The following is a 24,130-nucleotide window of genomic DNA, read 5'->3' on the forward strand; positions in this document are numbered from 1 at the left end:
TACTCAGGATGCTGAGATATGAGGATTCCATTTCTGATATTCTAAAGCAACTCAGGCAGGAAAACTCTGAGAGCCCCTTATCTCCAATTGATGAACAAAACGTTTAAAGTTGAGATGTGGCTCAGTGGTAGACCACTAGATGGGTATAAAATTTCAAGAATGTTATCAGAGGCTGAGTTTAAGCCCCAGGATTTGCATCAATGAAACAAAATAAAACACCTGGTATTAATACCTTAAAATATATTAATAGAGCATATTTGTGCCCCATCCACAGTGCAATAGGGTTTCTTCTCCTCCTCATCCCCACCGGCATTTGCAGTTTGATTTCTTCATGCAGTCTACTTTACTAAGCTAGGATAAAATCTCAGTGTCGTTTGGATTCTGCATTTCCTTTATGGCCAGAGATATTGAGCATTTCCTAGTGTGTTTATTACTCTTTTTTTCATTTTTACCTCTTCCTTTGAGAAGTCTCTCTTTTGTCCAACTAGAGGCTGGGATTAGGAATTTGAGCTCCTTGTTTATTTTGATTATGAGGTCCTTGTTAGATTGATTTCTGGCAGAGTTTTCCCAGGCTGTTGGTTGTCATTGTATTTAGTAACTATGTCCTTTGCTGTGTAGAAAGCTTTTTGTTTTAAAAGCAGGTTTGTCATATGCTCATCGAAACTTAGATTAGTTTTTTTTATTGTAATGTATAGAGGGGTTGCAGTTCTCCAAATAGTAGGTGCATTATTTCTCACACATTGATACTCCTTCTCATGTTTTTGTCCCCATTTCCCTTCTCTCACCCCTCCCAATCAGCTTGTTTTCCCCCTTCCCTTTCTATTTCAGATAAACAAATAAATGAATATACAATATACCAGGTAACAAAGTCAGACACAGTAACAATATGAGCGTAACCAAAGGGCAGCAAAAGAGAAGAGAAGTAATTAGTACATTAAGAACAACAATCACACAAGATAAACCTCTTGTTTCTGCATCCTAGAGATCCTTTCATTTAGTCTCATCCTATATGACTTTATGTATCTAGGTTTTGCCCTATTGTAAACCTCTGCTAGGAGAGTCCAAGGTTTGTACTAATTATGACAAATGAGGGAAACCGTTGAGCTCATGTTCTTTGGGTCTGGCTTACCTCACTTAATATGATTTTTTTCCAAGTCTTTCCATTTCCTTCCAAATGGGGCCATGTCATTCTTTCTGATGGCAACATAGAATTCTATTGTGTATAAATATCACATCTTTGTGATCCAATCGTCTACTGAGGGGCATCTGTGTAGGTTCCATATCTTCGTTATCATAAATAATGCAGCAATGAACATCGTTGTGCTAATGGCTTTAGTATGTCCTTGTTTCTGGACTATTGGGTAAATGCCGAGTAGTGGAATTGCTGGGTGATGGAGAGTTCTATGTTTACTCTTTTGGAATCGCCATAGGGTTTTCCACAGTGGTTAAACGAGTTTACATTCCCACCAACAGTGTAGTAGTGATCCATCCTGTCCAAATTCCCACCAGCATCTGTTGTTAGATTTGTTTTTACAGTAATGATGTTGTGTGGTACCCACTCCTCTCTGTAGTCAATCTGTTTTTGAGATTAGTGCTCAAGAAGTACACATCAAATAACTGCGGATCAATGGGTACAGATTATATAATGATTAATGATAATAATAAGTGTACCCGATGCTTAGCTCTGAGGAATTCTTGGAAAAGACAGAAAATTAACTTTTTTGATAACAAGTAGTAACATCATTTCAGTATGATAAGTTATAGTAAGACCAAGGTTTGTGTAAAAACTTGCAAAGAAAATCTACTAAAATGAGTAAATTGAAATAATTTCTTATCTCCATGAGTTTATTTGAATAAATCAACTATGGGATGACCATAATATCTCTTATCTATTAAAGAACTAAGCAAAGTATAAAATGGAATTATTAGAATGCACTTATCTAGCTTTGAAAGACAAGTATGCATCCTTGAAAATGGATTAGTTGGGGCTTTTAGAACTACAGATACTGTAACGTAAACCAAATTGCCTATTTGATTTAAAAGAAAATAATTCGACTCATGAAACCAGATGTTCAAGATATTTAATCACATTAATGTAAGTACAACTGGATCCAAGATTTGAAATGACTGTATCGTCTAAAATGATGTGATCATTTTATCAGCCCTGCTCCTCCAGCTTCCTTTGCTGTATTTTTATATTCATATGGAATTTTGATGTGAATGTTTGAGAAGGTCTCTCAGAGCCTTATGAACAAATTCCTCTAGATAACTCAGGTTACATAAAGCAAGTGATCTTTTCTTTATAACTCAATTAGAAAACAAGTTTGTCTTAACTGGGCCAATTTGAGCTCCATGTCTATCACTGTAAAACAGGCTTAGGTAAAAGAGTAGAAGACAGTGATTGGGCAAGCCTGAGTTATAGACCCTATTATCAACAGGTAGAAGGATTGAGGGAAGCACATGTCTAGTATGCTAATCCTACCTGTGCCACAATTAAGTGAAATGAGAATGATTTTTCCATGGGGTAGAGTGTTTTCATTAATAAAGTCAAATTCAATAAAACAAGCCAAAAGAATAAAGAGAAAGGAAAAAAACACACTATTACTTAAATGTGTATATATGTATATGTGTATATTGTTACATATATGTCTATATAGAAAACTTATATTGTAGATCAAGTTATTAACATTAAAATATGCAGACAAGATTTTAACTGCCTGAAGTCCACTGGAATGGTGATAAGTTGCAGATACCACTATGTTTCTTCTCTGGTTGAACGTAGAATTCTGTGAATGTAATCACATACATGCCTTCACAAATATAAAATTCAAAGATGTGAAATGTCAAGTTAAAAAATAATCAGAATTGGCTCACTATCATCTGGATGCCAAATTTCTATAGATTTATACAAGTAAAAGGAGAACTGTTTTTACCTCCACGCCAATGGCAACCACTGGCTTGATCAATAGCACCCCAGATAAATAGTATCCCATCCTACAATTTTTTCAATTTATCCTTTCTAGTACCTTAAAATATGTTTAGCAATTATGTTAAATAACCTCCTTTCTTTGCTGATACTATTGTGGGGAATGATACGTGGAAAATTGTACATAAGTAACTAATAAATTTGTAGCAATTATTAAACTAAGTGCACAGACTTTCCTGCTCATGTTCTATTTTGTTCATTATGTTGGGAAATGGATGAGATAATCTTATTCATTGGTAATTCAGAGGGTAATCATATTTCTTATTGCTTAATGGAAAATGAAATTGTACACTAGAAACGAAGTTCTCAACAAGGAAGTTAAATCACCTTGCAGTTGATTTAAGGTGGTATGTGGAAATGTAGCTAAATACAGGGGTAAGGGTACTTACGGCTCAATCATCTCCTTAGCAAGAACAGAAGCCAAGATTCTAGTCTGTGTAACACATAGATCTCTTCATCTGAAATCAATTTGATGCTGCATTCACTAATTTTCCTTCTCTCAAAGGCACTCAGACTGACACTGCTACTACAAGAGGGAAATTGTGAAGGCTTTCTTCTTCCCTATTATGCTTTTAGATCTATTTCATGAAACACCTTATATTTTCAGAACTGAATTCCAACAATTATGTACACTGCAAACTTCTGACAACTTTCAAAAGTCCATGTTTTTTTAAATTTAAATAATCATATTCCGTCCAGCTATAATTAGAACTTAAGCATGAATAACTAGGAATTTGACACCAGAAGTGGTGAAGTTTTTATTTGTATTCATCAACCAAGTATTCCTAATATATTTGAAGAGAATAAACTTTTTAAATATTCTAGCTAATGCAATGAAAAGAAGATACAAACAAGCAAGAAGCAGCTGTTTTGAAAATTACATAATCACCTTAAAAAAAACCCTCAAGGAACTGTAATAAACTGCAAAGTTTCTGTATAGCAAAGGATATAGCTATCAAGTTAAACAGAAAGCCTACAAAGTGAAAGATGATCTTCACTAGCCATGCAAGAGACAAAGGCCTCATATCTAAAATATATCTACAGCTAAAAATATTGACTCTCTAAAAAACCAATCTTCAAAAAAAAAAAAAACCCAATCTTCAAAGAAACAGCCATCCCAATAAAAGGTGGGCTAAGCTTGAGCTGAAGAGCTCAGGGACAGTGCACAGGCCAAGTTCAAGCCCCATGACCCACAAAAAAAAAAAAAAAGGTGGGCTAAAGACTTAAAGAGAGACTTCTCTGAAAAGGAAAAAAGAATGGTGAATATACACATGAAGAAATGCTTGACTTCTCTGGCCATACAAGAAATGCAAATCAAAACAACTTTGGGATTCCACCTCATTCCAGTTAGAATGGTCATGATCAAGAAATCTAATAACAACAGATGCAGGTGGGGATGTGGCCAGCAGGGACTGTTGGTGGGAGTATAAAGTCATTCAACCACTATGGAAAGCAATATGGTGATTCTTCAAAAGACTAAACATAGAGCTCCACTATGATCCAACAATTTCACTACTTGGCCTTTACCCAATTATCCAGAAACAAGGACATACTAAAGTCACTAGCACAATGATGTTCATTGCAGCACTATTTACCATAGCAAAGATATGGAGTCAACCCAGATGCCCCTCAGTTGATGATTGGATCATGAAGGTGTGGTACTTACACACAATGGAATTCTATGCTACCATCAGAAATAATGACATGGCCCCATTTGGAAGGAAATGGAAAGACTTGGAAAAAAATCATATTAAGTGAGGTAAGCCAGACCCATAGGAACATGGGCTCAAGAGTTTCCCTCATTTGTCATAATTAGTACAAACCTTGGACTCTCCTAGCAGAGGTTTACAATAGGCCAAAACCTAGATACATAAGGTCATATAGGATGAGACTAAATGAAAAGATCTCTAGGATATGGAAACAAGAGCTTTATTTTGTGTGAATGTTGTTCTTAATGTACAATATTGTTTCTCTTCTCTTTTGCTGCCCTTTGGTTACGCTCATATTGTTACTGTATCTGACTTTGTTACCTGGTATATCGTATATTCATTTATTTGTTTATTTGAAATAGTAAAGGGAAGGGGGGAACAAGATGATTGGGAGGGGATGGAGGGGGACCAAAACATGAGAAGGTATATTAATGTGTGTAGCTTTTATCTGGTGATGTAACTGTAATCCCTCTATACATTTCCCTGACAATAGAAAAAAGAAAAAAGGAAGAAAAAAACCTCAAGATATGTAAGAAAATGAGAGTCGCAAGGCATGGTAAATGTATCTCTGAATAAAAAATACAGTCAGCCAAAAATGATGCCTTACCTTTATGGAATTCATTTTTTATTCAGAAGATAAACTTCAAAAATTCAATTAAAATCCATGGTTCTTCTAAATCAATCCTATTTTCTTTTTTCCTTATAGAGAGAAAAATATCAAGAAAACAGTTTATCTTCTTTGTAGCTATATTAACTACATTGTTTATAAATATGTGTATAAATATTTATAAATAAATATTTTCAAAGCATGTCATGATAAAATGTTTTAAGAAAGTAAATTTGTGTGTGTGGAGAAAATTTGTGGCCAGCTACAAAACGTGGCCTGAAATCTTTGAGAACAGCCACAAGTTCACTTATACCAAATTCTTATTATTGATCTAATATGATGACTTTAAAGTTTGTTTAGTTTTTGAATGGTTATGAGTACTGAAAAGTTACATTTAAATTTGAAATACTATTTTTCAAAAAAAATTTAATGAAATGATAGCTTTTTTTGTATATTTTTTAATTAAACCTGTATCTTAGCACACTTTGGGCAATTGCTCTTCAGAATTCTATGAGATGAATAAAAAAGTTGTTTTTGAAAAAAAATAGTATGTCGACCAAATATTTATCTTATAAGAAATTTTAATTTGTCAATACAGAGCAGAAATCCTATTAATGATTAATAATGATTCCGGAACTGAGTTAGTAGTCCTGTATATTGTCAGGGCTGAAAATGCTTCATTATCGTCTACAGTACAACACTGAACATTTTGCTGTGTCATGATAAGGAACTTTAGAGAAAAATGGCACATAAGTGTTAAATCAAAAGGGTGGACATTTATATGTATTTGTTTGAGATATTTGGATCATTTAATTATGAAAACCATACCTTTCATTGTTTAAAAAATAGAAATTACTTTTATACTTCTGTTTCATTCAAAATCATTCACAATATACAAAGAAACTAAGCTGGGCACCAGTGACTCATATCTGGAATCCTCACTACTCAGGACCCTGAGTTCTTAGGATCAGGTTTGAAGGCAGCCCAGGCAGCAAAATCCATGAGACTTTCATCTCCAATAAATGACTCAGAAAAAGCCAGAAATGGTGCTGTGACTCAAGTAGTAGATCACGAACCTTCTGCACAAAGGCACAGGGACAGAGCCTAACCCCTGAGTTGAAGCCCCATAAAATTGCACGGAACAGCCAGGCATGGTGGCTCACATCTATAATCCTAGCTACTCAGGAGGCTTAGATCTGAGGACTGAAGTTCAAAGCCAGTCTGGGCACTAAAGTCTGTGAAACTCTTATCTCCAATAACCACCAGAAAACTGGGAGTGATGCTGTGGCTCAAGGGCTATCCTTTTAGCTGAAGCACTCAGAGACAATGACCAGGCCAAGAGTTCAAGTCCCATGAATGCCAAAAACATGCACTTAATATTGAGCTGGATGGACATCTTGATGCTACATGATATGAAATACTTTGATATTTCAATACAATGAGCAACACAATTTTATTGTTTATAAAAAGTTCCCATTGGATGCTGTTTTCTGGCTTTGTTGACTTAGGGTAGCTTATGGACAAGATAAATGTTTTCAGGTCTGTACATCCAGAGGCTTTCCTTTGTGACAGCACATGATTGTTAGGCCTTTTGTTAGAATGTGTCACAGGACTTATGAGATACAGAATCATGCTTCTATGCATGTGGTCTGTTCATTCAGCACAAACTGAGGAAATTCAGAATCAAGTCTTACATGCATACAAAATGATATTTAACATTAAATTACTATCAAAGAAGATTGGTATACATCATATCTAAAATAAAACAAAGTGCTTGACACCCTAGTATATCTTCTATTCTCTTATATTTAACTGATCTCAAACCCATCTCATCAAATCTTATAAAATCGCTTTTCCTCCTTCATCTGCCATGTGAAATATACTTGGCTACCGCACTCTCATGTTCTGTGCTGCGTACAGGCACCATGTCTATTCCACTAAAAAGAAAGAATGATACCACAACAATGGTAGTTGAAATGAGCTTTTATCTACTTAATGGTTCCCTAAATATAAGCCTTACAATGTTGATATGGGTGAATGTCTGGGACCTAGGTGAAGGGGCACACTCAAAGTTTTCATATGCAGTTAGATCTAAAAAAAATGGGCAGAAAAATAAGTGGGAGATTAAGGCATTATTGAGAACTAGAAGGGGAGGAAAATGAATGAAAGAGTGTTGGGGAGAATATGATCAAATTTTGTTAAATGTATATGTGAGAAGTCATAATGACAGTCTTTGCAAAATACACAAGGAAAATAAAAAGCAACAGAGAGAAGGGGTGGATGTGATCAAACAGAATAGGCATGTATGGAGATACATTTATAAAACACTAACAAAAGGTGGGAAAATGAAACAGAACAAGACAAAGTGCCTCATATTTAAACATTTTTCACAAATCTGGAACAAATGAATTTGTTCCTTCATATCTATCTATCTATCTATCTATCTATCTATCTATCTATCTATCTACTCTTATTATCAGGGTGATACATAGAGGGGTACAGTTACAATCATAAGGTAGTGAGTGCATTACTTTTTGAACATTGTCACCCCTTCCCACCTTTCCCATGATATTATCCTATTTTCCCTCCCCCAACCCTTCCCAAGTTGTAGAGCTCATTTCCAACATACTGTCTTGTGAATATCCCTGTCATACTGGTTCTTTCTTTGTCCCTTTTCTCATCATCTTGTTTTTCCCCTTCCCTTCCCTGATTCAAATAAGCAAATAAATGTTTATGCAGTACACCAGGTACCAAAGTCAAATACAGCAACCACTAATTGTTTCTGGGACTTTGGGCATTGATCCCTAATGCCATGGATACAATATCTTAAAGAAAGTTTACACCATCATGCTTGTCTGAACATATTTAGTGAATGTGGTTAGAAATTTGGGATTCCAGCTCTACACCACTGACAAAGATACTGTTAAAGTAGAATTTAAAATATTGGACAACTTGGAACTCGCATCATGAGTGGAAAATGTTCCTCATGACATGTAAAAATATTTCTGATGAAGCAAGTAGTGAAATTAACAGATCTGAAGTTTCATTTTGTGGTCCTGGGATTTGACCTCATGACTCCACGAATTCTACTACTTGAGCCACTCCCAAGTTTTTTGTTTTGGTTGTTTTTCTAATCAGATCTATAGTTCTAGCTAGGCTAGTCTCAGACCTTCATCCTCCTGATCACTCAAGCAGCTAGGAGTAGAGCCATGCACACAGCATGCCTGGAGGCAAATGAGATTTATCAAAGTTATCAAAATTGATCAAAATTCACTGTTGTAAGAAATCTTATTCAATAATTTACATTATTAGAAGAAAATGATATTCTCTTAGAATTATAATAATACTGTGTGAATATATCCTCATGTGAAAATGATATTCTCTTAGAATTATAATAATATGGTGTGAATATATCCTCATGTATACCTAGCATAAAATAATTAAAATGCTATAAAAGTATTACTGAACAGGAAAGTTTCTATATAGCATTTGCATTAAATTGTATTTTCAAATGAATGATAACAATTGACTTTCCAAAACAATGTACACTTCAATTAGTAGTTTTGTCCTCTTTGAAGGAAAGCACTAGAGGGATGTTAAATGAGAGATGGAGCAGTCAATCTATCAAAGATGACATTATAATTATAGAAAATGTCAAAATAGAAACCTGAGATGATTCTTATACTTAGGATTCTTTCCCCCTTTGGTTTCATTCATCAGTCTGGGAAATGTGAAAAATCATCATGGTTTTCTAAACTTTTTACTACTTGAGATAAGATACTTATATTTTAATTTTCCAGATAAGATACTTAGAGGCTTCTTCCAAGCAGCTAAGGAGGATTGCAGGGAATGGAAGGGAATTGGATGCATTTAAGCTACCTGTGTAAGGAGTATCACACTTCTGAGCTCCATTTCACTGGTAAAAGGATGATTGCACAATCTAATCTTTTCATGCTTATACCTGTTCTTAATAGTTTCAGGTGAAAATATATTGCTAGGCATATCAAAATACTATTTGAATTTCACACCTACTCTCTGCTAGAGAGATGTTTTCTAAGCAGGAGCTTCAAACATAGTAACTAGATATGTGTAAGCATGTATTTGAGCCTAGTGTTTTGACTTTCAAACTCAAGTTACTGTGGGTGATCTATGTGTACCAAGACTATGGTGCTTCCTTCCCAGGTGGCAATGTTTGAAATAACTTCTTGAACAAATACTTTCATACTTCTTGATAAATAGGATAGTATACAACACAAATAAGATAAATAAATACAAACATCTGTACTGAATAGACTAATATGACTTGGATTGCAGTAATTACTGAAAATGTTGTGAACAGCAAGCAGCCTGTTAATAAAGGCTACTAAACATGCATATTGGACATAGATCTTGGCCTCTGAGTTGGCAGCCTCTTTGATAAAAGAAGCCACAACCCATGAAAACCGATGTATAACAATCAGTGCAGCAATTCAGGTGTTGCAGGAAAAGAATCCAGTGGTCACTTTAGGAAAATACAAAAGTTCAGCAGTATAGAAATGATTTACAACTTGGGGAAGGGAGCAGGGAGTGGGAGGGAAAGTGGGAGGAGAAACAAAGGAAGGGGTAACAATGTTCAATGAGACATGTACCCTTATACATGCAACTATAACCCCTCTGTATATCACTTTGAAAATAAAGTTAAATTTTACAAAATAAACAAAAAGGAAATGAATACTAGATGAATAGTACTCTAATTAACAGATTTTACCAAACAACACTGCATGTTTTTCCAAAAAGAGCATGAAAGATGTTTCTTTACATATATTGTTAGATTTTTACTAAAGCCACCCATGTTATTCGCTTCTTCATAGCTTCAAAAAGCTGAGTACCCACACGCATACACACACATATTTGCATATATATTCTTATAATTGGCACCAGAAGGTATATTGCCTATTTTAAATTTATTGACATTTTACTAGATCCTAAAACTCTACTTTCATTGGGAAACAATTGCTTATTCTGTGATGATGACTAAGCTATTTATTTTATACCATTGTGGTTAAATTGTAAAAGGTCCCCTCAAAGTGTTCATGGTTTGAGAACTGTGAAGGTAAAGAAATATTATGTTTTTTTGGAATATATTCATATCCTAACCTTGAGAACTTGTGACAACATAGCCTTGCATAGTAAAAGGGAATTATCACTGTGACTAAGGGTATTGGCCTTGGAGTATGGAGAACAATCTGTATTATCCAAGTAGGTTGAAGAGCTCACTAGTCCTTAAAGCAGAGAATCTTTCCTAATTAGATCACAGAGATGAAAATGAACAAATGTTCAAGAGAAGAAATTTCAGCCTTGAGAGACTTGATGTGCTTTATGTGGATTTAAAAATGTGAGAGTCATGTACTAAGAAATTTGGGCAGCATCTAGAATCTAGAAAGACTGTCGGCTGGCAACTAGCAAGGAAACAGGTATCTGAGGCCTATAGCTACAAGAGACTGAAATCTAATAACCCAAGTAAGCAGGAAATATGGTCCCTATCCAAACCTACAGAAGAGAGTACCACTTCATCAGTTTTCTTGATTTCAAATTCATGAGACCCGTCAGATTTCAAACCTATTAAAATGAAAATAGTAAGTTTTCATGGTTTTTATTTACAAAATTCACTATAATTTTTCTTGATTTGGTTGAGGGTCATACCATTTTTGCATTAGATATATTCTGTTACAGAAATTCTTTATTCAATTGTACACAGTGTAGACTTCAATTTTTCAAATTAGATTTAGACAAGTATTCTTAATGGGTCTAATCAGCCACTTCAGTTAATCATCATATTTAATATGGATTTTTATACAACAAGATTTATTTTGTCTGTGATGAGACTCATGTCAGATTTTGAATACAAAAATGTAAAATAGTACATTTTGACTGTATAAGCTACTAAGTTATTGTAGTTTATATGACAAAAGTTGAAAGTTAATATCTTTTCTGGATAAATTTATTATGATTTCTATTTCATGAGATTTGTTATTCTGTAATCTCAGTAAAGATCCCCATCCTGCTGCATTTGTGTGGAGTGAAACAGAGCAACCAAGATTCACACTGTGGTTAATACTTCTGATGGCTTTTCTAAGACCAGAAGAAAATAATGTGTCTTAAAGATTTGATATACAACGATGTTCATTGCAGCACTATTTACCATAGCAAAGATATGGAACCAACCCAGATGTCCCTTAGTTGATGAGTGGATCAACAAGATGTGGTATTTATACACAGTGGAATTCTATGCTGCTGTCAGAAAGAATGACATTGCCCCATTTGTAAGGAAAGACTTAGAAAAAACGTATTAAGTGAAGTAAGCCAGACTCAAAGGAACATAGGCTCAATGGTTTCCGTCATTTGTCATAATCAGTAGAAACCTTGGGCTCTCCTAGCAGAGATTTACAATAGAACAAAACCTACATACTTAAGGCCATATAGTATGACACCAAATGAAAGGACCTCCAGGATATAGAAACAAAAGCCATATAACAAATGATTGTTGTTCTTATGGTACTATGTTATCTCTCAACTCTTTTGCTGTCCCTTGGTTATCTCATATTGTTACAGTATTTCACCTGGTTATCTGATATATTGTATATATGCTTATTTGTTTATTTGAAATCGGATAAGGAGGGGGGAAAACAAGATGAGGGGTGGAGATGGGGGGAGGGAAATGGGGACCAAGACATGAGAATGGGTATCAATGTATGTGAATATACATACAAAATGTATGGTGAACCTTCTATTAATTACAATAAAAATATATGAAGAAAAAGATTTGGTATTTAGTTTGCTTTCAAATGTGTTTCATATAAATACCCTGAACTTTACATTAAATGCTTTGCTTGTGCAGTCAAAAAGTATCCTTAGTGAATCAAGCACAGTGAAACATTAAAGCAAGCACACTTTTCCTTTTAAAGAAAATGTGAATTGATATTTCAGACATGGCCCAATTCCAAACACAATGCTTTGTAATAATAAATCCTTGAAGAGTCTTTCTTAACTCATAATTTTCAATAGTATAGTAATCAGAACTATTGTGAAAGTAATTCATTGTTATTTCAAGGAACAAGGGACAAAAAGAATAGATTTTTTTTCCATTCCATCTAGTTTTCTAGAAATATAATAGTTATTATAATCAGTTGGAAAGGAGCCACAAAATAAGAAATCTTGTGTTTTAAATTAAATACCCAATATTAAAAACAAAGAACTCTGTTCTCTTGGTACAAAATCAGATTGGGCAGGAACGTCCATGTGACGTCTATCTACAAATATCCACCAGAAAACTGGCAGTGGAGCTGTGGCTCAAAGTGGTAGAGTGCTAGTCTTGAGTGAAAAAAAAACCTCAAGGTCAGTGTTCATACCCTGAGTTCTAGCCCCATGACTAAAACGAACAAGAACAACAACAAAGTTTGTTTACTATCTTTAAATATTTGTATACAGAGCTTTAAATCAATATGTTCCCTCTGAGTACAATAAGGCATAATATTTAGATAGATAAAATTCATTTTCCCCATTTTTTATTGTTTTTGATATAACAAAAAGCGTTACTCTTCAGTTTTATATAAACATAAATCACATAACCATAGGGACATGCAGAGTGTATTTTGATTATTTGTTTGTTTACTAAGCAAGTTCTGGTGCATGAGCTTATATGCTTAAGGCTGATACTCTACCAGTTAAGCCATGGTTCCACTTCAGACTTTGTGGAGGTAAATTGGAAATAAGACTCATAGATTTATCTGCCAATGCTAGCTTTGAACTTTGATCCCCAGATCTCAGCTTCCTGATTAAGTGGAAGTAGAGGCATGTGCCACTAGCACCTAGATAATTATATAAATAAAAAACTAACTGAAGCTGATTCACTTTACCAAGTCATTACTCGAGCTAGGCAAGGTTTGTAGTCATTTTCCTTCATACCCAATAGGCATCTATGTTTTTTTCATATATTTTTTATTGTAATTAATAAAAGGGTTATATGATATTTACCAGATAGAAGGTACATTGATTCACATATATTGATACCCTTTCTCATGTCTTGGTCCCCATTTCCCTCCCCCCCACCCCCATCCCTCATCTTGTTTTCCCCCCTTCCCTATCCAATTTCAAATAACCAAATACAAATATATCCAATATATCAGATAACAAAGTGAGATACTGTATCAATATGAGATAACCAAGGGACAGCAAAAGAGATGAGAGATAACACAGTACATTAAGGACAACAATCATTCATTATATGGCTTTTGTTTCAGTATCCTAGAGGTCCTTTCATTTAGCATCATACTATATGGCCTTATGTATCTAGGTTTTGCTCTATTGCAAATCTCTGCTAAGAGAGACCAAGGTTTCTACTGATTATGACAAATGAGGGAAAACACTGAGCCTATCTTCCTTTGAGTATGGCTTAATTCACTTAATGTGATTTTTTCTAAGTCTTTCCATTTCCTAACAAATGGCGAGATGTCATTTTTTTCTGACAGCAGCATAGAATTCCACTGTGTACAAATACCACATCTTGTTGATCCACTCATCAACTGAGGGACATCTGGGTTGGTTCCATATCTTTGCTATGGTAAATAGTGCTGCAATGAACATTGTTGTGCTGGTGGATTTAGTCTGACCTTGTTTCTGGACAATTGGGTAAATGCCTAGTAGTGGAATTTCTGGGTCATAGGGGAGCTCTATGTTTAGTCTTCTGAGGAACTGTCATACTGCTTTCCATAGTGGTTGAACAAGTTTGCACTCCCACCAGCAGTGTACTAGTGATCCCTCTTGGCCACATCCCTTCCAACATCTGTTGTTACTAGTTTTCCTGATCCTGGCCATTCTAACTGGAGTGAGATAGAATCTTATGACCAGAGATGTTGAGCATTTCTTCATGTGTCTATAGGCCATTTTTGTTTCTTCTTCAGAGAGGACTCTCTTTAAGTCTTTGGCCCAGTTTTTTAATGGGATGGTTGTTACTTTTGAGATTAGTTTTGGAGTGATTCAATTTTTTGAGCTGTTGATATATTTTAGATGAGGCCTTTGTCCGCTGTATGGTTGGTGAAGATCTTCTCCCACTCTGTAGGCTTCCTAATTAATTTACTAGCTATGTCCTTGCTATTCTTTAGACGTTTTGTTCAGGGCCGGGAGTTTGGCCTAGTGGTTAAAGTGCTTGCCTAGCATGCATGAAGACCTGGGTTCGATTCCTTGGTACCACATACATAGAAAAAAAAAAAAGCTGGAAGTGGCGCTAAGGCTCAAGTGGTAGAGCTCTAGCCTTGAGATAACCCAAGGACAGTGCTCAGGCCCTGAGCTCAGGCCCAGGACTGGCAAAAACAAAAGACGTTTTGTTCAATTGTGATGCCCTGGGACATAGTCTTTTGGCTTTTTGCGGTTAGTTAGAGATTAATTTCATGGGATCTGTGGATTGCTGAGTAGCAATCCTGAAACCTTAGCCTTCTGAATGTCTGGGATTATAGCTTGGAGCTGCTGCTGACATCCAACTTTGCAGTTTTAAACAGAGAACAATGCCAAATTAACTGTTGGAAAGAATTATTTTAGTGTCAGATATGTAGATATCTACCAAAATAGGCTAATGAATAAATCTACAGAAACTAAGAGTTTCATAGTAAAGGCTTTTATCATGACTGGATATTTGTATATTACTATTTATAGTAGACTAAGCAGAAGTAACAATTCATAAAATATATTAAATCATAATAACACTAATAAATTATTTTATGTTGGCTTGACCTCATGGGTTTAATCTCATACATATCAAGAAGGAAATCATATTTTGTTCAATGCATGATTAGAATATTTGGCAAAATATTTCATCTCCAGCATAGACTCAGATCTTTATTTTGAAATTACTAGACCAATTTGTATTTTTTTTTTTACAAATTGCTTTTCATAATGACAACTTCATTGTAAAATGGCAATGTGTAATTTCTTTGGTTGGATTTAGACTTGTCCTCAGGAAAAAGGTGAAATACTCAGATTTCAGCTTTCCATTTGCTTCATCAGTTTTCAATTCCATGTCAGTAATAACCTTGCTTGTGTGCTGTGTGAAAGAATGAAAGCTATTAAAATTTGCTTATCCCTCAGAATTGCTGTGAATGTTTAAAATCCTTCCAGTGATTTATGGCAGGTTTTTCATAATGAAAGGCACTATCATTTTAACCATTAGTTCCATTAATTATAACATGTGTTCAGAGTTTCATGAAAATATGAGAAGTGATTCTTGAGTGCATTGAATTCCTATGTAACATTTTTGTCTAGGAGGAATATTTAAACATTTACAATAAGTGCAATTATTATATTAGGAAAAATTAGAAACATTGGCATCAATAACACAAATTAACAATATTTTTCTCTTATAGTTTAGTCTATCAAATTATATATATATCTTTATGAAAAAATTTCCTGCAAGAGACAGAGCTTGAACTCTAGGCATGGCAGTTGTCCACGAGCTCTTTAAAAATACTTTTTTTCTCTACTACTTGAACCACAGTTCCAGTTTAGGTTCTTTTTGGTACTTTATTGGAGATAAGTATCTCACAGACATTCCTGCGTGGACTAGCTTTGAACCATGATTCTCAGATTCCTGAGTAGCAATGAATCAGCAATGCCCAGCTTGAAAAAGTGCATTTTTACCATTAAAATGATTTATCCTTCCTTGTGAGAGGAAGTACGTGCGTTATATATGACATACATCAAAAGCTTATGTTACTTTTTTATTCTGAGAGTCCTATAGGATTAATTGTTGTTGTGTCATTGTTGTTACTATGCCAGTTTTGGGGCTTAAACTCAAGACCTGTGAGCTATTACTGACCTTTTTATGCTCGAGGCTACCACTTTACCACTTGAGCTACATCTCTACTTCGGGCTTTTTGGTGGTTAATTGAAGGTAAGTGTCTTATCAGTGAGACACTGTGTACTCATCCCCATAAATCCTATCTACTCAGGAGGCTGAGGTCTGAGGATTGCAGGTTGAAGCTAATCCAAGTTAGAATGTCCTGAGGACATACTCTTATCTCCAATTTGCCACTTAAAAATCTGTTAGTGGTTCCATGGCTCCAACTGGTACAGTGCTAGTCTTGAATAAAAGAGCTCAGGGATGAAGCACAGGTCCTGAGTTCAAGCTCCAAAGCTGGCCGAATTAAAGTTTTATTTACTTTCTTGAGGTTATTTCAAAACCATGATCCTCAGATCTTAGCCTCCTGAATAGGTAGGATTGCAATCATAAGGCATTGGTGTCTCACTTGAACATCACATTTAGATTAAATACGGTTAAGTAAGAATTGGTGAAGGAAGATTTTCTTTATTGTATAACTGCACCAATGTTTGTAATGGGTGAGATATTCTCAGACAGTAAGATCCTTCTTTTTTTGTTTTTTGTTTCCCTGCATTGTCAACATGGTAAATTATACTCCATAATTATTTCTATTTTTTAATCTAGATACTTTTAAATGGTGTTTAGTGGTAAAAATGGCAATTAGGTGCATATTTTAGAGGTAAATCACATTCTGAATGGCAGCATCTTTCTGTAGTTATTTTTTAAAAGGTCTAACAGGCATTTATTTGTGATTCTAGAATTGGACAAGGTAGAGTGGCTGTTTTGATGAGCTAAACAGAGGGGGTTGGCTTTATAGAGAACAGGTTGGAAAAAATGATAAATGGAACAGAGAGCAGATTTGTCATTTCAAAATTACTTTTGTTATAGGGTTACACCTCAGGGAACTTCCTTGTTGTAATGATTCATTCCTAGCAGACTAGAGTCTCTTGGAAAAAATTTTAAAAAGCTGTTTCAAAATTTGCTTATGTGGAGCATGAATGACACCTTTCTGCTAGGGTCAGGTCTGCTGGGGCCAAATTGTAGGAAGCTACTCCAAAACAGTAACAGTTATTAGCATTCTTTAGCAATTGTCATTTCCACATATAACACATAAATGGGTCATAAGCTTGAAAATGTACAGTGATGAAAGAAGGGATGGCATTTGTCATGCAGTATATTTCTACTATGGTTAACTTACAAAATAGCAGCTTCCAATATGCCATTTTTTCCTTGTTTTGTTTCCCCCATTGTGGTGTTGCAGGATATTTTTAATCCTTTCACTCTTTCTTTTTCAAATAGACTCTCTGGAAGGTCAGTTTCTGAACTTTTTTGAATAGTTTCATTAAAAATAACTGGAACACTATGCTGCCAATATGAACCACACAAAACTTACCAGAAATAAATGAAGAGGAATAGAGCAGGTTGTTCTTGATAAAAGAAACACTACTACACAAGCTTTTTTTTTTTAAGATAAGATTTTAAATATAAGGACAGTATTAAAATCATCAACAGAAGAATCAACATTATTAGAAGCTTTGTGGGCCACTGAAATGAAAGAAATACTAAATCTTTGATTATGGTGGTGGATATTAACACATGGAGAAAATGGTTGAATAATACTTGGGTAGCCCAAAACTTAGTCAAATAGCAACAAAATTTGGTCATTTTCCTTGATGAATTGTTGAAAAAAGGTGAGATTGAGAAATGGTGAGTTGGATGGAGTTTCTGGAATAAAATTAGAGCAAAGGTTGGAAAGAAAATGGAGTTTAGTAGATTGATAATAGCTTCAGGAATTAAATATAAGCAGATATTTCAAAAGACATGTGACACAAATCCATGCATTTCAATAATCAGAACTGAAAATTTCTTCTTCAAGAGAAATTTTGAATAATTCCATATATCAAAATTCCAATGTCCAACAATTCCTGAGGTTCAACTGTATTAAATAGGCATGTGACAATGATTTATTAAATGTTTTGTATAATTTAATTGCTTTACAATTTACCATCTATGATATCAGATATTATTATCATTTAGAGATATTTTCACTAGCTTGTTTTGGTTTTATTTCATATTAAAAGTAGGGTTTCTGTAGTAAATGTGTTGAGTTGAAAATAAAATAGAATCTGATGTTTAGCTTATGGATCCCAGCAGATAAAAGCTGTGCAGATGTACAAGATAGACACCCCAGCTTCTATGTAAATCTATTCAGAGAAAATTGTTTTGAATTATGAATGTTGGTGTCAGTCAGCTTATGTTAGTTCTGTTGAAGAACAGCCTTATCTCCTGTGTAATATTATTGATGACAGGCTACTGTTTAGAACCGAAAATAATGGAAAACTGTACTTCCAAGTTTTCTTTTCTTCCCTTGGACATTTATGAATTGGTTATTTATCTGTTAGGTATTTATGTGACTCTTCAAATATCCATCATGTATAAGTAATACCTTGAGAATATCTACATTATATCAAGTTGCATATTATCCAATATATTAAAGTGGTTAATATGTTTTTATTTTGACAAGGCAGGTATATTCTATATTTGTTTTCATAATAAAAGCCCCATGAATTGTTAACTATCACTGTAATGCACTTTTATATTATTAAATTTTACCTTACTGATTTATTTCCATATTTATAATTAAAAGTATATCTTCATGTATATTTATTTATGAATACATGCATAAACACACATATTTTACAGTTTGTGATTTTATATGTATAAATGTTCCATCAACCAAAAGTTTAAATGTTTTATTATGTATGTACTATTATTGTTAAATTTTTTGTTTTATAAAATCAAAATCATAAATCACCCTGAAGAATGAATTCTAGGTTAAATTTAATCATATGATCTCAGTTATCTGTGCATAGATATTCACTATGTTCATGAATTTTGTAAGCCTATGATAGTATGTCATAATTATAAAATATAACTTAAAAATATATACAAGACATTAGTTGTACATATACACATATATGTAGATATAATGAATATTACCATTATTTAATATGTAAATAAGATTTGTTGATACAAGAATGAACATTTATATATGCTGTGAATAAAGAACTCAACTGGAATTTAGAAAATCTATATAATTTTAAATTATGTGATTTTATTTTAATGTAAAATGTTTCTGCAGGGTAAATGATTGTTCCATCTTAAGATGAACAGGGGTGAAAGTGAGAAAATTTGTCATATTTACTGTGAAAGTCTTATTTTTCCTTATGCTGGTTTATATCCCATTATGCAGCCAGCCACCAGGGACTTTTGTATTCCTAGCAACTCAGGTGACTGAGCTTGGAGGATGACTGTACAACACCAACCTGGGTGAGAAAACTCAGGAGACTTTTACCTCCAATTAACTACCAAAAAGCAGAGCTATGACTCAAGTGGATGAACTCAAGCTTGAGCAAAATTGCTCAGTGACAAGAGATTAGGCCCAGTGTTAAAGACCTGGGACACACAGACACAGACACAGGCATAAACATATACACATAAACACAGACACAGATAGACACAAACACAGAGTCTTTATGACTAATACAAGCCTGAACATATTGTCATTCTTCCTTCCTAACTGTGGAGACATGAATAATGATTTTTGAATGAGTATGAGATTCATTAATAAAAGACTTTTTGGATGTGGGCTCCAGGTAGATTGCCTTGTTTCAAAGAAGCAATCAGGTCCATCTATGAGTGTCAGCGGACTCCTTATGTGGTTTCTATACTGGAAATATTACTTACATTAATCAAATTTGGTTTTACCTTATTATTCTCTAGAGCTTTGTTCAGATATTAACGTCACAAGATTACAAAACACACTAGTTTAAAATGACCTCAGTGATAAGCATATATGTGACAAGCAGCAAATGTATTTGTGTTTACTAACTGTGTATCACATTCTGCTATTAAACTACTTTAAAACTGCTCCAGTAATTTTGTTACATGTCTCATAATGACATTTCCGTTAATTTTCTATATGCCATTAATTCTGATCACTTTTGTTTTCCTAATTTTAAAATAACACAATTTTAAATGAGCACTGTTAATCATTAAAATCACCAATATCATATAAGGATATTATCAGTGTTTGTATGCAAATATTTGACAATTTTGATGCAATAGAAAACAAATTTTTGTTCTCTTTTTTCCTTTCCTTTCCCTCCCTCTCTTCCTCTCCTCCTTCCTTCCTTCCTTCTTTCCTTCCTTTCTTCCTCCCTAACTTCTTTCCTTCCTTTGAGATTCTAAGTAATAATATATATATGTATAATATACATTTTGCTTCCTTCCTTCCTCCCTCCCTTCATGCTTGCTTGCTTGCTTGCTTGCTTTCTTTCTTTCTTTCTTTCTTTCTTTCTTTCTTTCTTTCTTTCTTTCTTTCTTTCTTTCTTTCTTTCTTTCTTTTTTCTTTCTTTCTCTACCTACCTACCTCCCTCCTCTCCTTCCTCCCCCCTTCCTTCCCTTTCTTTCTTCTTCTTTTTTATGTTGCAGTCCTGAGAGTTGGGCTCAGTGTCTGGGCACTGTTTTTGAGATTCTTTTGTTACAAGACTAGCAATATACCACTTCCAGATTTTTTGATATTTAATTAGAGAAGAGTCTAAGACACTTTCCTGCCCAGGCTGGTTTCAAAACCAATATACTCAGATATCAACCCTCTGAATAGCTAGCATTGCGGGCATGAACCACTGGCACTTGATCTAGAAAAAGGTTTTGATGTAGTTTATAAACACTTCCTCAATCTCCATTAAGAAGTAAGTCTTTATTCACCAGTACTTGAACCCAGGTTGGCCACATGATTGTAGTAAAAATTATACAGACAGATATTTGAAATATTAATATTGAGATAATTTTGCTGTTTTTAAAAGTAAGCGATGAATCTAGGGTCAGATGGAAAAGACATGGAGAAAATCAGTAAATTAGATTACCTGGTACATGTATATCAGTGAGGATGTCATAAATACTTCAGAATCAGACAGGTCTCAACGAAGTCCTCTTGAGATGATCTACATTATAAAACTACTCAATAAACACAGACTTTTGATATAAATTTAAATTCTTACACTTGAAAGTCACTAAGTTTTGGGGTGATTGTTATAAAGAAATAGCTCATTGACACAATATATGCTCATTATTATTTTCTGATATAGGAACAAAATGTGATATAATCTGTTGTGGGCTCATAGATTATCACTTGTTATAGTTTTATTAAGCCAATAAACCAAATTTAATCTTCTTTCTGCATATACAGTAGAAAGTTGAGAATGCTGAAGGATCCTAACGATAATGCATGCCAATGATGATTATAGGCTTAAGTAGATCTGCCGAAACATGCTTTTACTTATTTCAGCAAATGAGAATGAAGAAAAAGATACCAAATGTGCTTCCAGAATTGTCTTTCAGAAAATATTGTTTAGGATGATTTCTCAGAAATATTTTATCATCTCTCAGTAGTAATCCAAAAGAGTTGCCATGTATAAATCAGGTTATGAACACAATGCACCCCCTTGCACTTTTGATATTCTCACCCTTCCCTCCCAATCCACCCTTTCCCCTTTCCTTTTCCCTTTTTCCCCCACTTTTCTTTGCTTTGTAGGCACAGCACAACTTCCAGTTTTTCTAGTGGTTAATTGGAGAGAAGAGTCTCATGGTCGTTTCAGTGCCCGGGGTGGCTTTGAACTGTGATCCTCAGATCTCAGCCTCCTGAGTAGCTAGGCTTACAGACATGAGCCAATTCTCCCGGTTCTACCTCAAATTCCTGACTACATTCTCTCTGTCTTCCCCTCTTCATTTGTCTTTTCCTGCACCCCATGACTCCTCTCTTCCCCTTCCCCTTTCAAGTACCATTTTGTTGAATTTTGACTTTGCCTTTCTTAGGAATTACACTATTTGAGTTCTTCCTTGACTCTACTCTGTTTCAGTTAATACATTTGTTTATACTTCACTCACTGTGTTTCCTTATTAGTTTAAAAGCTAATTCTACCTTGCACATGAGAGAAAAAAAAATGCAACCTTTCTTTGTGTCTTATGTGTCTCTCTACACAGTGTTTTTCATGTCTTTTGAATTTCTCTTAAATGGTACTATAGTGTTCTCTGTAAAGGATGATTAAAATTATATTGTGCATATGTGCCACATTTTCTTGATCCATTGTCCACTGAGGTCATCTTGGTTGATTCCATTCCTTGGATGTGGAGAATGGTGTTGGTGGACTTGCTGTACCTAGGTTTGTAATTTTTGGGATTAATGTCAAGGAGTGGAATTGATGGAGTTTTATGCCAAAAGAAAAACCTAATAGTGGAAAATTAAACTTCTTCCACCACTCTAGAAAGCAGTATAAAGTATGTAGGAGCCTCAAAACAACTAAACTTATGATTTTTTAAAAAATACCTCTGAGGAAGAGGACTCTGACTTCCGTCCTTGTGTGTGTGTGTGTGTGTGTGTGTGTGTGTGTGTGTGTATGTGTGTGTGTGTGAACAAGAGCTAGAAAGAGAGAGAGACAGAGACAGAGACAGAGACATAGAGAGATACAGAGACACAGTGAGAGATGAGAGTGAAAAAACTGAAACACCAGTGGAAGATTTTTTTTTAAGAGTTAGATAAGTTAGAGTTACATAAGTGATTACATAATTACGTTTCTTTTTGGACTGTTGTCACCCCTCCCCTTTTTCTCTGTTTTTCTCTCCCAATCCCCATCCTACCTGGATTGTATATTTCATGTCCAATGTTTCTTTAATTTTCTTCTTTCCTTTTTAATTTAAACAAGGGCAGGGAATATTGGCTGAGTGGTAGAGTGTTTGCCTCACATGCATGAAGCCCTGGGCTTGACTCCTCAGTACCATATAAACAACAACAACAAAATAGCAGGAAGTGGCTCTGTGACCCAAGTGGCAGAGAGCTAACCTAGACCAAAAGAAGTTCAGGCCAGGCGCAATGGCTCATGCATGTAATCCGAGCTACTCAGGATATTGAGATCTGAGGATCAAGGTTCTAATCTAGTCCCGGCACTAAAGAAGGTGAAACTCTTATCTCCAACTAATCTCTAGAAAACTGTAAGTGGGACTGAGTCTCAAAGGGGAGGGGAGTATTCTTGAGCTCAGAGACAGCGCCCAGGCCCAGATATCAAGCCCCACAACCAATAAATAAATAAATAATAATAAAATAAAAACAAACAAGAAGCTCAAGACAGTGCCCAGGCCCTCTTCAAGAAACAGAATCCTCCCACTCCCACAGTTGTAATGAACAAGTTTCTCTCAGATTTTAGATCAGTTCTGGGGCTTCCTTCATCAGGAGTCACTGTAACCTAGGAGGTAGTTCTGTCAGGCCATGAACTGGATGGTAGGGTTAATATGAGATAAACACTGATTAAACACCCTTCTGTAATTAGTAAGGTTTTCTTGTAAAACTAAAATTTTATAGGTTTACTTACTCCTTGTTAATAATGCAATACTTCAGAATGTCCTACTTGACAATTTAATGGAATCTTACTTCTCCCAAAATTCAAGCTATTTTCTTTTCACTTCTGGTTCTCTAGGGATTAATTGGAGATAAGAGTGTCAAGGTCTTTAGTGCCTTGGCTTGGCTTTGAAACATGATCCTCAGATCTTAGCCTCCTGATTACTTATTTTCTTTTACTTGTTTTTTTTTTTTTTTTTTTTTTTTGCCAGTCCTGGGCTTGAGCTCAGGTCCTGAGCACTGTCTTGGACTTTCTCAAGGCTAGAGCTTTACCACTTGAGCCTCAGCACCACTTCTGGCTTTTTCTATATATGTGGTACCAAGGAATCGAACCCGGGTCTTCGTGCATGCTAGGCAAGCACTTTAACCACTAGGCCAAACTGCCGGCCCCTTTTACTTGTTTTGAACCTGCGTAAATCTAGAATATACAAAAATAATAGTATTTTAACTTAAATTTTTCTGAATATTTTTTGTGTGAATAGTCTTCTTTCAAGACCTAGTTTGCTAATATGTTTGTATGTTTTGA

Source organism: Megascapheus bottae, chromosome 4 (genome assembly GCF_031878675.1).
Source record: "Megascapheus bottae isolate mThoBot1 chromosome 4, mThoBot2.hap1, whole genome shotgun sequence".
NCBI classification, from domain to species: domain Eukaryota; kingdom Metazoa; phylum Chordata; class Mammalia; order Rodentia; family Geomyidae; genus Megascapheus; species Megascapheus bottae.